This window comes from Protopterus annectens, chromosome 2.part1 (assembly GCF_019279795.1).
Source record: "Protopterus annectens isolate FY-2018-M chromosome 2.part1, PAN1.0, whole genome shotgun sequence".
Taxonomy (NCBI): Eukaryota; Metazoa; Chordata; order Ceratodontiformes; family Protopteridae; genus Protopterus; species Protopterus annectens.
Window position 1 is genome coordinate 1,600,283,044 of NC_056729.1, and position 13,362 is coordinate 1,600,296,405.

At 40.9% G+C, this 13,362-nt stretch overlaps 1 protein-coding gene across 1 annotated transcript in view; it reads right to left on the reverse strand.

Annotated features, from left to right (window-relative positions):
* The window catches only part of PHC2 (polyhomeotic homolog 2), a 2,832,203-nt gene extending 2,819,217 nt beyond the window's left edge, over positions 1-12,986 (reverse strand). The window contains exon 1 of the mRNA XM_044063043.1: positions 12,867-12,986. The gene's annotated coding sequence lies outside the window, so the exon portion shown is untranslated. The remainder of the gene's footprint in view (positions 1-12,866) is intronic.
* Between the last annotated feature and the right edge of the window lie 376 nt (positions 12,987-13,362).

A 13,362-nucleotide genomic window follows, 5' to 3' on the forward strand; every position in this document is an offset into this window, starting at 1 on the left:
ACTGAAACCTGGTTCAAGGCTCCTGAGAGCACCCCAGCTACCAGGCTATACCTCGTATCATGCTTTTGGCCCCAAAACCGGGCGAACCACAAAGGGGGGAGTGTCCATATTCATCAAGGATACCCACACCTCCAGGTTAGTAGCAACACATGAAGCATCAGAGACCATACAGGTGCAACTAACCATAGGCAAAACTGCTATACAACTGGTAGCATGTTACAGACCACCCTCCCAATCTCAAGAACCCCACTCAGCCTTCCTGAAGACACTGGAGGATATGAATGTATCACAAAATACCATCATACTGGGAGACTTCAACTACCCAAACATAGATTGGGTACATTATTCTAGCCCTAATACCCTAGCCCAAAGGTTCCTGGAATTCATAAATTCAAATGCACTGGAACAACTAGTCACCTCTCCCACTAGGGGAGATAATATACTAGACCTGATCATCACAAACATGGGGACAAAATGCTCCACACCGGAAGTATACCCCTCACTAGTGAGATCTGACCACAAACTAATCACCCTGGATATACATATCCCACCTCCACCCCCAGCACAAAAGACCACAGTGAAAAACTTCTCAAAAGCAGACTTCACTCTTCTTAAGACTGAGATGGTATCCTTTAAGTCCACTGTGCTAGTGGATACCACTTCCCACAATGCCTAATCCTTCACAAATGCTTTCTATGGGCATCATCAAGAATGCATGGATTATGCAATCCCAAATAAATCCAAGTCCCTCTCCACCACAGGCAAGCGTCCTGTCTGGTGGACCTCAGCCATTAACAAATTGTATAACAAAAGAAGGACGCTACTGCACGTCAGAGCAAAATCCCATGAAGGGAAGACATCTCTGATCAACATTAGCAGAAAACTACATTCTCTCATAAAAACATCCAAGGCAAACTTTGAGAGAAAAATCGCTAAGGACACTAAAGATAACCACAAAGCCTTCTTCAGCTATGTTAGAAACCTGGGCGGAAACCCTCAGATATGCTCAGAGATGGTTCACAACAACAAAAAATACACTGAACCCACATATATTGCCAACATTCTGGCTGACAGGTTCAGTGCAAATTTCTCCCCTCCCTCACCCCCAAAAGAAGAAATACTTATCCCAGCCGAATGTAATCTCCCTGTCATCTCAGATGTCCAAGTGAGAACCGCCCTAAACAAAGCTAAAAACACAGCATCAATGGGACCTGACGGTATCCCGGGTTGTGTGTTACGTGAACTCCATGAGGAGCTAAACCCACACATAAAAATGCTATTTAACCTTAGCCTTACTTTGGGATATGTACCTAAACACTGGCGTACAGCAACAGTGGTCCCACTCCACAAAGGGGGTGCCTCTACAGACCCTGGAAACTACCGCCCCATAAGCTTAACCAGCCTGGTCTGCAAAGCTATGGAAAGAATCATTATGGAACTCATAAACAGAGACATAGGGGACCTACAGACACTTGACCCCACCCAGTTCGGCTTTGTAAAGGGCAGATCCTGCCTTTTGAACCTGGTTGACTTTTTTGAAACAGTCACTAGAGCCATTGATGAGGGCAAAGCAGTCCATAAAGCCTACCTGGACTTGGCTAAGGCCTTCGACACAATACCCCACTCAGGCATCATAGATAAGCTCAACAGCTTAAACGTAAACCCTTATGTCACTAGATGGGTTGCAAACTGGCTAAAGGACAGAACCCATAAAGTTAAAATCACTGGAGCAATGTCAGACTCAAAGCCAGTCACAAGTGGTGTCCCACAGGGATCTGTCCTGGGACCCCTCTTGTTCCCCATTTATTTCTCAGATGTTAAAGCAAACATGGGAGTGCTGTGGCTGACAAAGTTCGCAGATGACTGCAAACTAGGCGCCATAGTCGATACACCAGCGGACACATACATCCTACAAAAAGGCCTCACAGAAACGGACAACTGGTGCCGGAGTCACGGCCTTAAACTAAATGCCAAAAATGTACAGTCAACCCCTTTGGGAAAAACAAAGTACCCACAAATTATCACATAGACAGCAACCCAGTGAGTACGGAAAAAGTAATCAGAGACCTAGGGACCCAAATCGACAGCGACCTCTCATTTGACACCCACGTTGCCAAAGTGGTCAGAAAAACATTCTACCTTGCATACCTCATCATGAAGGGATTCACATCCAGATCCAAGGATGTCATTGTACCCCTATACTCCTCCCTCATCAGACCCATGATTGAGTACAATGCCCAATTTGGTATGTACCTCACCCGGCATTTGCAACAGCTGGAGAGACCACAAAAGTACCTCACCAAGAGGATCAAGGGTCTCCAACATATGTCTTATTCTGCCAGACTAAAGAAACTTCAGCTCTATTCAGTAGCATACCACCTGCTCAGAGGTGATCTCTGCCTGACGTACAAGGCCATGTCCAATCAGGATCTGATGGACATGCTCCACCTCAAAAAATCCAAATCCATCAGGACCATGAGAACTAAAGACTTAAACCTTGGCACAAGTATGAATAGGACATGCTGGAGGGATAGATTCATAACCCAGAGGCTTCCCATGCTTTGGAACAAGATCCCAGTTCGTATTAGGCAGAGGCCCTCACTGACTCTCTTCAAGAGAAATCTTGATGAGTGGATGGGAGATCGTAAGTTTACCCCAGGGGTCACATCTGTGTCACTGCTAGACAGGGGCACAGTAAACTAATTCTATTATATAAGGGGACCTTCATTGTGTCACTATTAGACAGAGGCACAGTATTCTAAATTTATTCTGTACATTTTTTGTACCATTTCATGGGGTGGCAAAAGCCACATCACTATGGCTAGGCTTACAAATGCCCCAGGGCAGATAGCCTAGTACTATACTATGAAACTTTGAAACTATTATCATTCATGCCGACTCTCCACAGAACACTGGCTGAATTAACAACCAACTCATCCTTAATCCTAAAAAAAAAAAAAAAACTAAATTACTTATTTTTCTTGCTAATTCTATGTCCAACCTCAGTGCCTCCTTCTGTATCACTTCCCTAGACAACATTATCATTCATGCTGACTCTCGTACCAAACTCCTAGGCATCACAATAGACAACCAACTAAATTTCGACTTTCACATCCAACATTGCATTGAAAAAACAAACTAAAAATTTGGCCTACTGTATAGAAACAAAAAATATCTATCCAGGACCACTCTTACCAAAGCCTACATACTCCCTTACCTACTATACTAATCTCCTATATTTAGCCACTTCCAAGCCAACCTAATAGCCAAACAGGAACAAACCTACAAAAAATTTGTCCTGTAACCTCCCCTATAAACCTCACCACTGCCTCGTTTCAAACAACTACACTGGCTTGAATTCACTCAACTTCTCCAACTATCTCAGCTACAAATAACCCATTCAATTATTAACAAGCCCTCAGACTGCCCCTCTCTGTCCACTCTCATATCCCTTTACAAACCTACACATCCTCTCCGTAGCTCAGAATAATTCCTGCTCAATGCCTATAAACCAAATAAACCAATAGGCAAATTGTTGTACAAATACTCACTAGACCATAATTGGAACAAACTCCACAATAACATGCGTTCTATCAAATCGACCTTGCTCTTTAAAAATGAACTAAAAAAACACATAGCGAATTCACCTTCCTGCGCTTGCTACTACCCTACCTAGCGCATACTACCTCATTCTCCTTTCCTTATTACAACCTCTCCCACTTCACAAAACATCAGGGTACTTTAATTTCACCGTCATTTCTCCTCCTTTGTAATTAACTCCTTGCTTTATCTCAATTCTTGCCGTTTTTCTTATGCTCTGCTCTCTATTTGCTTTTCTATCTTTATTTTCCAACCTCACTACTAATACTCTTTTTCTCATACACTATTCTATTTCAACCTTACAACTCTTTATCAGGCATAATTTCTGTATTTTATTGCTTTTTGCATAGTCAGCATATGTAAACTATTACTCTTTGAACCCTGTGCACATAACTTTTGTACTCTATGCATTTCTTTCCTTTTTTTTACTGTATATTTCTTCATTTTATACTGGTTTCTTTTTTGCGTATTGCATATACTGCATATTTCTGCATTTTTATATTTGTTTATTATTGCATATTGCATGTGTGTCTGTTATTATACATTGTCAAAATTTTATGTTCATAGGTAGGTACTAAGCTATTGGCCTTAGGGCCTATATAAGCCTAGCCAAAAGGTTCCCTGGCTTTCGCCACCCAAGAAAATTATTTTCCTGTGCCCCTGTCGAGCAGAGCAACAGAAGTGATCCCCGGGGTGAATTTCCTATCTCCCATCCAATCATCAAGATTTTTCTTGAAGAGTGCTAATGAGGAGCTTTGCTTGATATAGACAGGTAGATTGTTCCAGAGTATAGGAAGTCTCTGGGACAGGAATCTATCCCTCCAGCATGTTCTGTTTATTGTGGTGACAAGGTTTAGGTTCCTAGAGCGTGTAGCTCAGAGGGATTGGGATTTCTTTAAGTGGAGCATGTCCAACAGCTCTGGGTTTGACATAGCTTTGTATGTTAGGCAGAGACTGCCTCTGAGTAAACGATATGCGACAGAGTAAAGCTGGAGTTTTTTGAGACGGTCTGTGTAAGGCACCTGTTTGAAGCCAGTAATCCTCTTTGTGAGGTATTTCTGTGGCCTTTCCAGTTGTCGTAGATGTCTTGTGAGGTACATACTAAATGAGACATTGTACTGTATAATGGGTCTAATGAGTGATGAGTAGAGGGGAACAATTACCTCTTTTTTCCTGGATGAGAAACCTTTTGTGATGAGGTTGGCAACCCATCTTGTGGCATAAGGATTTATACCAAGTTTAGTGAGTTTATCTATAATTCCAGAGTGGGGGATAGTGTCAAAAGCCTTGGCGAGATCTAGACAGGTTGTGTGAACCACCTTACCCTCATCTACGGCTTTGGTGACTGCTTCAAAGAAGTCTATCAGGATTAGGAGACATGATCTGCCTTTTACAAACCTGAACTGGGTAGGGTCCAGAGTTTGGAGATTGATTACCAATGTCATTGTTTATAAGTTCCATTATGGTACGTTCCATAGCCTTGCAGACCAGGTTCGTCCAGCTAATGGGGCAGTAGTTCCCAGGGTCCATGGTGGCTCCCCCTTTGTGGAGTGGGATAACCACTGTTGTGCACCATTCAGGGGGCACAAAGCCTGAGGTGAAGCTATGATTGAACATGGTACTTAGGTGGGGTGCCAGTTCATTCTGTAGTTCATGTAGAACGCAGCCTGGGATGTTGTCAGGTCCCATGGATGCTGTGTTTTTTTGGCTTTGGAGAGTGTGTTTTTTACCTGTGCAGCAGTGATTACAGGAACTCTGCATTCTTCCGGTACAGATATGGGCCCTTTAGGGGATGAGAGGGGGGTAAAGTTAGCACTGAACCTATCTGCCAGGGTGTTGGCAATATCCGTTGGCTCTCCATTGTGCTGTAACTCAGAGCAGATCCGAGTGTTGCCATTGAGATTCTTGACATAGCTATAGAATGCTTTGTGGTTGTCTTTAGAATTAATGGCAATTTTGTTTTCGTAACTAGCTTTGGAGGATTTTATGAGGGATCTCAGCTTCTTACTGAGGCTGACCAGGGAGTTCCTCCAATCATGGGATTTTACTCTTTTTTTGCAACAGTTTCTTTCTTCTGTTGTAGAGTTTGTTTATGGCAGGGGACCACCAGATTGGCTTCCTTTTTTGGAGGATAGCATCTTGGTTCTGTTAAGGATTGCACAATCCATGCACTCGTGTAAGTGCTTATAATGTGCATTTGTGTAGGATTCAGCAGTCGTACCTCTATTGTCCATCAGCATGGGTGTTGTGAAGTTGGCCACTTCTGTCTTAAGAAGCGTGAAGTTGGCTTTGGAGAAATTTTTTATGGTGGTTTCCCTAATGGGGGATGGGGACAGGATGTGGATGTCTAGGATAATTAGCTTGTGGTCGGATCTGACCAAAGAGGAAATGACCTCTGGTGTGTAAAAGTGGTTGCATTGCCCATGTTGGTAATGACCAGGTCTAGGATATTGCTGCCCTTGGTGGATAAGTTGATCGAAGAAGTTGGAATTTATGAATTCCAAAAAACGTTGATCACAAGAGTTGGTACATTAGTAGTTTTCCCAGTTAATGGTGGGGTAGTTGAAATCGCCCATTATTAGGGTGTTAGTTTGTATCCTAATATTTTCCAGTGTATCAAAAAATGAGGACTGGGAATCCTGGGGCATGGTGGGGGATCTGTAGCAAGCTACAATTTGGATTGCCGTCTTGCCCAGTTAGTTGCACTTGGATAATCTTGGACGCATTATGTTGAGCAACTAACCTGGAGGTGTGGATATCCTTAATAAATATGGACACGCCTCTGCCTTTAGTGTTTAAGTCCAGGTTAGGTGGCCAAAAGGTGTAGTATGAATTATAGCCTGGTAATGCACGAGTGCTCTCTGGAGCCTTGAACCAGGTCTCTGTCACTGCACAGATGTCGATGTTCTCCATTTTAAGCAGTGCCTCGAGTGAATGCATTTTGAGATTTAGATTTCTAGCATTGATTAGCATTACCCTCAGATTTTGCTTGCTTGTACCTGTTACAGTGGTGAATTTGTCATTTGAACCTTGCCTAAAAAAGGCACTGTAGTGGTGGCAAGAGCCTTAGCCAGTATCCGGAATCCCAAGGGCGACAGGTGCAGGCCATCTCTGGCAAAGCATAGTGGTTTGTCGATCATGTCATCCCAGGCAGACAGATACTAGATCCCATTAGAATGACACCAGAAGCTTATCCAGTTGTTGAAGTCAGTCATTTTGTCCTTGAACTGTGGTATTATTCTGGGTGATGGCAGGATGCTACTCAGGGCTAGGGTCATACCTGCCTGGGCTACAAGATTGGAGAGCTCCTCCATGTCTCTTTTCATGTAGTCCAGGGAGGTACGTCTCAAGTCATTCACACCAACATGGAAAATGACAGTGTCACATTTGTACTTGTTGTGGAGTGACCCAAGTGTGTGCGTTATGTGGCGGATCCTGGCACCCGACAGGCAGCTGACAGTAACTTTCTCCTTGTTTAGCCTGGTGAGTGGAACATCAGTGTACCTGACTATAGAGTCACCTATGACTAGAGTGTTGGGTACGTTGTTATGCCTTATGAGCTGTGGTTGAGTGGCACACTGAGTTTGTGGGCTATGTGTCATTTGGGTTGTGTTGGGGGGTGGAGGTTGCTTGTGTTTCTTCTTTGGAGGTCCCTGTTGCTTGGACAAATTTTTATTGAGAGCCTCCGCGAATGTAGGTGTGTGTTTTGTGTTTCTATGTGTGTGTTTTGGTGGTGTAGGTTTTGAGGGACTATGTGATGAGTGTGGTGTGGTGCAAGTGTTTACCTTCTCTTCTTGATTGTCTAGTCCAATCTTGGGTGAAGAGAGATTATCTTCCAGTTTGGCTATATAAGTGCATCTCTCACAGGTTGTAGTGTTGGGTGGTAGGAGGAGAGGGTTGTCTGTGTACATGAGGCAATTGCTGCATTGCCCCAAGATGCCCAGATTCATCAGGTAGACAGGAGAAAACACCGGGAGCTGACCCTTAGACATGTCTGGATAGGTGCTTATTTATTAAGTACTAAAAACTGTTTTCCTCTAGACAAGTGAGGAAAGTTGAGTGCTGTAGTAATTTGTAGCTTATTTAGTGCTTACAATGAGTTCTGAACAAATGCTGAGCTCAAATGTATTTATTCTACTGTTATACCTTGTCTGTTGTTATATCTTGCCAAATTTTATGTGTTTATTATTATACTATATTTTGTTTTTCTTTTTGTGGAGCTTTTCTCCTCGGGTCTCCACTGAAAATGGGTCTGTGACCCAGATGGACTAACCCAGTCAAAAAGAAAAGTCAAATAAATACATAAATAAATCTGGAATGTTGGAAGGGCTCACAAATGTGTGATAAAGTAGTAATCAGCTGTTACCAGACAAGGTAAGAAAAAGCAAGTAGTCATTCCATTAAGGTGTACAGTTTGATGTGCTTATAGGGAATCAGAAATTCAGAATAAAATACTAAATCAAGTACAGTGTGTTGTGCTGGGGCAATATATGGTGCATATGTTATATGACCAAGTTCAAGTTATCTAGTTGGTAATAAACAAGACTATACACAAGTCATGTACTTTTATCAAAAAAAAAAGTCCATGGACAGAGGCCATCAATACGAAAAGTATTATCATAACTAACACCCTCCTACTAATCCTTGGCTACCTGCCTACTAACATGCTCCTCCCATACGATAGGTGCACAGCTAGACTTGCAAGGGCCCTAGTGGTCATTAGCTTAGTAACAATGCATGAATCTATGAAAAGACTCTTCTTATATGGTAAGTTGAAAGGGACTCGGGAGTATTATTTTTTTTCCAGTTGTCTTCTGGAAGTAAATGGAAGAACATGATTCAGAGGTCTAATTCTCAGTAGCCGCAAAAAAAAAAGTGGCATTTTCTTTAACCGAGGGAGGAAATGTTCCTATTTTCAGACTTGAGACACTATTTTTGGAGGCACGTACCTATTTTCAGACTTGCTTTACCTCTTCTCACAAATTAATGACTCCCCTCATCACATGTGATTTTTGAAGCTGTCTAGTACACAGAAAACCACACTACATGATCAACATACTAGCAGGAACAACAATTTAATAAAAAGAGGACACACATCCTACAACTCACTTTTTCTGAAGTAAAAAAATTAGCTTGTGGTAGAATTTTGCAATACAATTCATTAAAATCTATTGATTTTACACTGTCTTTTTGATATTTTGCTTATATTTCCCCATCATTTTTGTCACTCTGTTTTTAAACACGCTTCTGAGTAGTATCCCACATGCCTACTGGAACCAGTAAGAGTTATTTGCTACTTGGTATTCAAATTTTATGGTAATTAGGTGTCCAGATTTTTAGGCCTCTATTCCTATTTTCAAGTTTGAGAATTATGTGGGGGGGGGATGTCAAAGTACACAATGAAAATTGTGTTGAGAAAAAGTACACTCCAGACAGCAGCCAGGACTGAACCACAACAGCCACCAGCCACCAGTGCCAGCCACTGTGCCGCTCATTACAGTGCTATGAAGTGAGATGGGCAAGCTGAGGGTGTGTGGGATTTCTCAAGGCACTCGTGTTCTGTGGGGAACAATCAATATAACCAACAAATGGATGACACAGTGAGCTTACAGCACTGTGAGGACCGCAAGCAGAATGCTTACCATAAGTGAAAGTAAAATAAATAAACACTTACTGAGGGAGACAGTGAAAAGCACTAAAGCAAAAGTAACTTTTGTATACTGAAGAATAGGAAGAAGTGAGCAACACAGATGTTTAATTTGGAATTAGCAAAGAAAAAACAAATATGAGGCATCTACAATTCAAACCCATGACAACTTCATCCTAGCCAAGGCAGTGAAGACAGTCAAATAAGACTCCATCAGATATGAGTGTGATGACTGTTGGGAGGGCAGGTCTGCAGTCCTGCATGACTAGTTGTCTGTCCAGTTAAGCCAAGCTGCTCATAATTTACATAAGCATCATTAGTAATAATTTATCAGGATTTCACATATTTCTGGTTAGTCTGTATCAGGGTGTACCGGCAATTTCACCTATAACTGGTCAGTCTCTTATCAAGGTAAGCCATCAATTTTACCTATACCGGGTCAGTCTGTATCAGGTACACCACCAATTTTTTCTCTATTTGTTCAATCTATATCAGGTAAAAAGTAATTTCACCTGTATTAAGTCAGTCTGCATCAGGGTAGACCAATAACTTCAGCCACATCTGGCCAGTGTGTATCAGGAGAGAAGTAATTTCAGCTGGATCTGGTCAGTCTGTATCAGGGTAGACCAGTACTTTCAGCTGGATCTGGTTAGTCTGTATCAGAGTAGACCAGTAATTTCACCCATTTCTGGTCAGTCTGTATTAGCACAGACCAGTACTTTTAGTGCTGTAGTTTTGAAGCACCAAGAGATAAAGCAGGAATAAATAACAAGAGTATATCAAAATATAGGTTTAGCTGCGTAAGCTCAGAAGCATGCTACTAGTTATGCTAAACAAACAGGATTCCCCCTGTGGCATCATGGACAGAGGAGTAGCCATGCAATGCTGAGGTCTGAACTTCAGTTACCTGAACCTGCTTTGTCTAGTGTTCTGGTACCCAGACTCTAGTAACATGCACACAACTGACTGCACAGTTGGATGTCTTATACCATACCAGAGGACTTCCTGGATGCAGAATTGCTTAGAGTCCTTGTAATAAATGTAGCTGAATAATAATTATGACTAATAATAATGAAAATAAAGTTGGATGCACTGCAGAAAGAATCTGTGCTAACACTAGCAGATAGACGGATAGCATCACAAGCTAAAAGTAGGAGATGGCAAAGATAATTAAAGAAACATAAATCTGTGTTTCTGCAGTTTTCAGCTCTCACACACACACATGCACACACACACACGTGCACAAAATAATGCACTAAAAAGACTAAAGTACACATGCTAACGTAAAAAGAACAAAAAACAAATGTTTGTCATACTTGATGCCCTAATGGTAGCTCACTATTAAGTGAAACACATGGAAGGCCTGGTGGCACACCGTGTCACATAAGGAAAAAGATCCTTAGCTAAAACAGGCAAGGAGATCACTGGTAATTACTACTACTAGGACAAGTTCTAGAAAATGCTTCCTGTGAAATGCATCAAAGCTCAGGGTGCCAGGGATAAACAGCTGAAGTAGTGTCATGTATGCTTCACAAGTCCTTCAAGGAAAAGCACCATGGCTTAATAACAAGACTTCTGCCACACTATCCCACTGTCTAGTATTCAGTCCAAACTTTTGGTCACTGGATGGAACCTGACATGCTATTCCAGTGTTTGTGTGGGGTTTCCCCAGGTACTCCAGTTTCCTCCCACTTCACAAAAATAGGTTGGTTTGTTGGTTGAACAAAACTGTCTACATACATATTTGTTTACTCTTGCCCTTGTGGCCTAGGGCATGGCTGAAAATAGTAGGTAATACCTAGTTCAGTTACATGGTTAACAAGTAAATAAACTAAGAATGCGAGAAGTAAAAACACCTACATAAACGCACCACTATATACTGATAACAGAGCAAGTCATTTCTCAGATAAAGGCCACAAAGGATTAAGCCTGTGAGCTATAATTCCTGTGGTTTATGGTTTGGTTCCCTCAGCTCTCATTTGTCTGCTATGTAACCTTGAGCAAGTCAGTTAACCAGACACTGCTCCCAGGCTATGCCTATCCACTGAGCTGCCTGCTTAACAAATGTGTGTTATTATTAAAATTAAAAAAAAATGATGCTATTCAAGAACACATGGGACAGATACAACTGAACTCCAACAGGCGAACTGAACTGCAACAGGCGAACAGAGAACAAGTAGAGCTTATATGACTATTGCAAGCCGACAAACATTTCAGCCTATGTGTTCCTGCAGAAAGATTTCTTCTATATTCCTCCCATTATGTTTCTCCAGGTGAGAAGGATGTTGTAGCTGTAAGCAAATTCCATACCTTCATAAGCAGCTTTCTTGCCATTTGCAGAGAAAAGTTACATGATGAAGACCTGGGACAGGCAAATAAAACTGGTTTGGCTAAAGTCAGATCAAAACAGCTTAAGGAGGTTAAGCAGAAGAATCCCACACCTACAATGGCCACATCTGCTGTTGTGCCACCTTACTTTCCTTAGTCAAACTGGCCAGTAATATTCATTGACGTTTATGAATGCTAAAAAAAGGTATTTAATGTTTGGATTTGCAGATAATTTAATACATATTTAAACTTTCTTGTTTTGAAATTAGAGCTCTTTAACATATTGTTTCACAAACCTGTGCTACAATTCATCCGAGGATTCTCCTTTAGGCTGAATTCTTTAGCACTGCTACACTAGCAAAAATCATAAGATCAGCTGGCTCTGGCAGAATAAAACTGTTTTTCACATTAAATTACTTAATGAAGTGCTACGGCAACATGTGCTTCTCTCCATATAAAATCCCAATACGGCATCTGTGCCTGTCATTTATGCTACTAATATTTCCCATTTTTGTTTCTCTCATTCTTATAGTTCACATAAACAAGAATGGATTCAAACAAAGAACATATTCCTTGAGAAATTATATATATATATATATATATATATATATATATATATATATATATATATATATATCTTTAACATATATTGAGTAACCAATTTTAACATTCTCCACTACTGCTATCTGGTTCCATTATTTCAGAAGTTTCTCCCAATGAGATCAGATTATACCCAATAGGCAGTATAATAATCTAATAAAAACAACAGTTAAGTTAAACTTCATTTTAGATATACACTAATGCATGCCTTACACATTGGCACACCTGCTTAGCATTCCCACTGACAAAGGGTTAATAAACAGTTCCAGAGCACTTCTAAAGAAACATATTATTTTAAGGCACAGAAATCTTAAGAAATGTAAACTGCTGAAGTTTAATGTATTACTGTGACTAAAATTTAAAGATATATAACAGTAAATAGTGCTCTTCTAAAACAAACAAACTGAGCAATCTTAAAAAAGAAAATCACATGAATAACGAAGTCTTCCTTTAAGGCTGTATCTGCTAACAGTACAAAATTGTTTTTATATTTTTCCCCAAATGTAGAAAGTAGTCTGGTACACATTGGGTTAAATCAGAACAGCCCATTTGCAGATGTGCTGTCTGCTTGTGCTGAATTCCCTGGAGCTTCTATCAGCTTGCAGACAGTTACAATAGCCCTGTCTATTACATGCAAAAGTGCAACGGGAATTTAAAGACAGGTCTTAAAATCAAAAAGTCATTACATTACCTTCTCTCCAGCCTTTTCTCCCACCTTGCCTGAGTCGTCCTGCGTTACATCTTCTAAACCATTTCTCACCCTTGCTCCTTAGACAGCAGACCAGGAAAATATGTTATAATTCATTTGCATTCCAGTATGTATCACGTGACTGGTCTCATCAAATCATTACTTTGCAGATTTGTATGGGACAGCCTTCTCCCCCAAAACAGTTGTAGCAGGTCAGTAGTGCTATTGGCCTAAACCATTTGCATTTGCAGCAGGGTGAGATCAAAATGCAGTCTTCCTTTTCTACTTACTAGTGTACTGATTGTTAATACTGAATTATTTAAAGGCAGGTTTGAAGTAGAATGTAGGGAATTCACAGAATGCTGAGCCTTTTACTGTAAAACAAAGACAGGCTACAAAGTATTCAACTTATTAAGTGGAAAAAGGCAAAGGCATTATCATTCTGCACATAGGATAATAATATAAATGATAATATGCTAATAACTGACATCAAAACAGA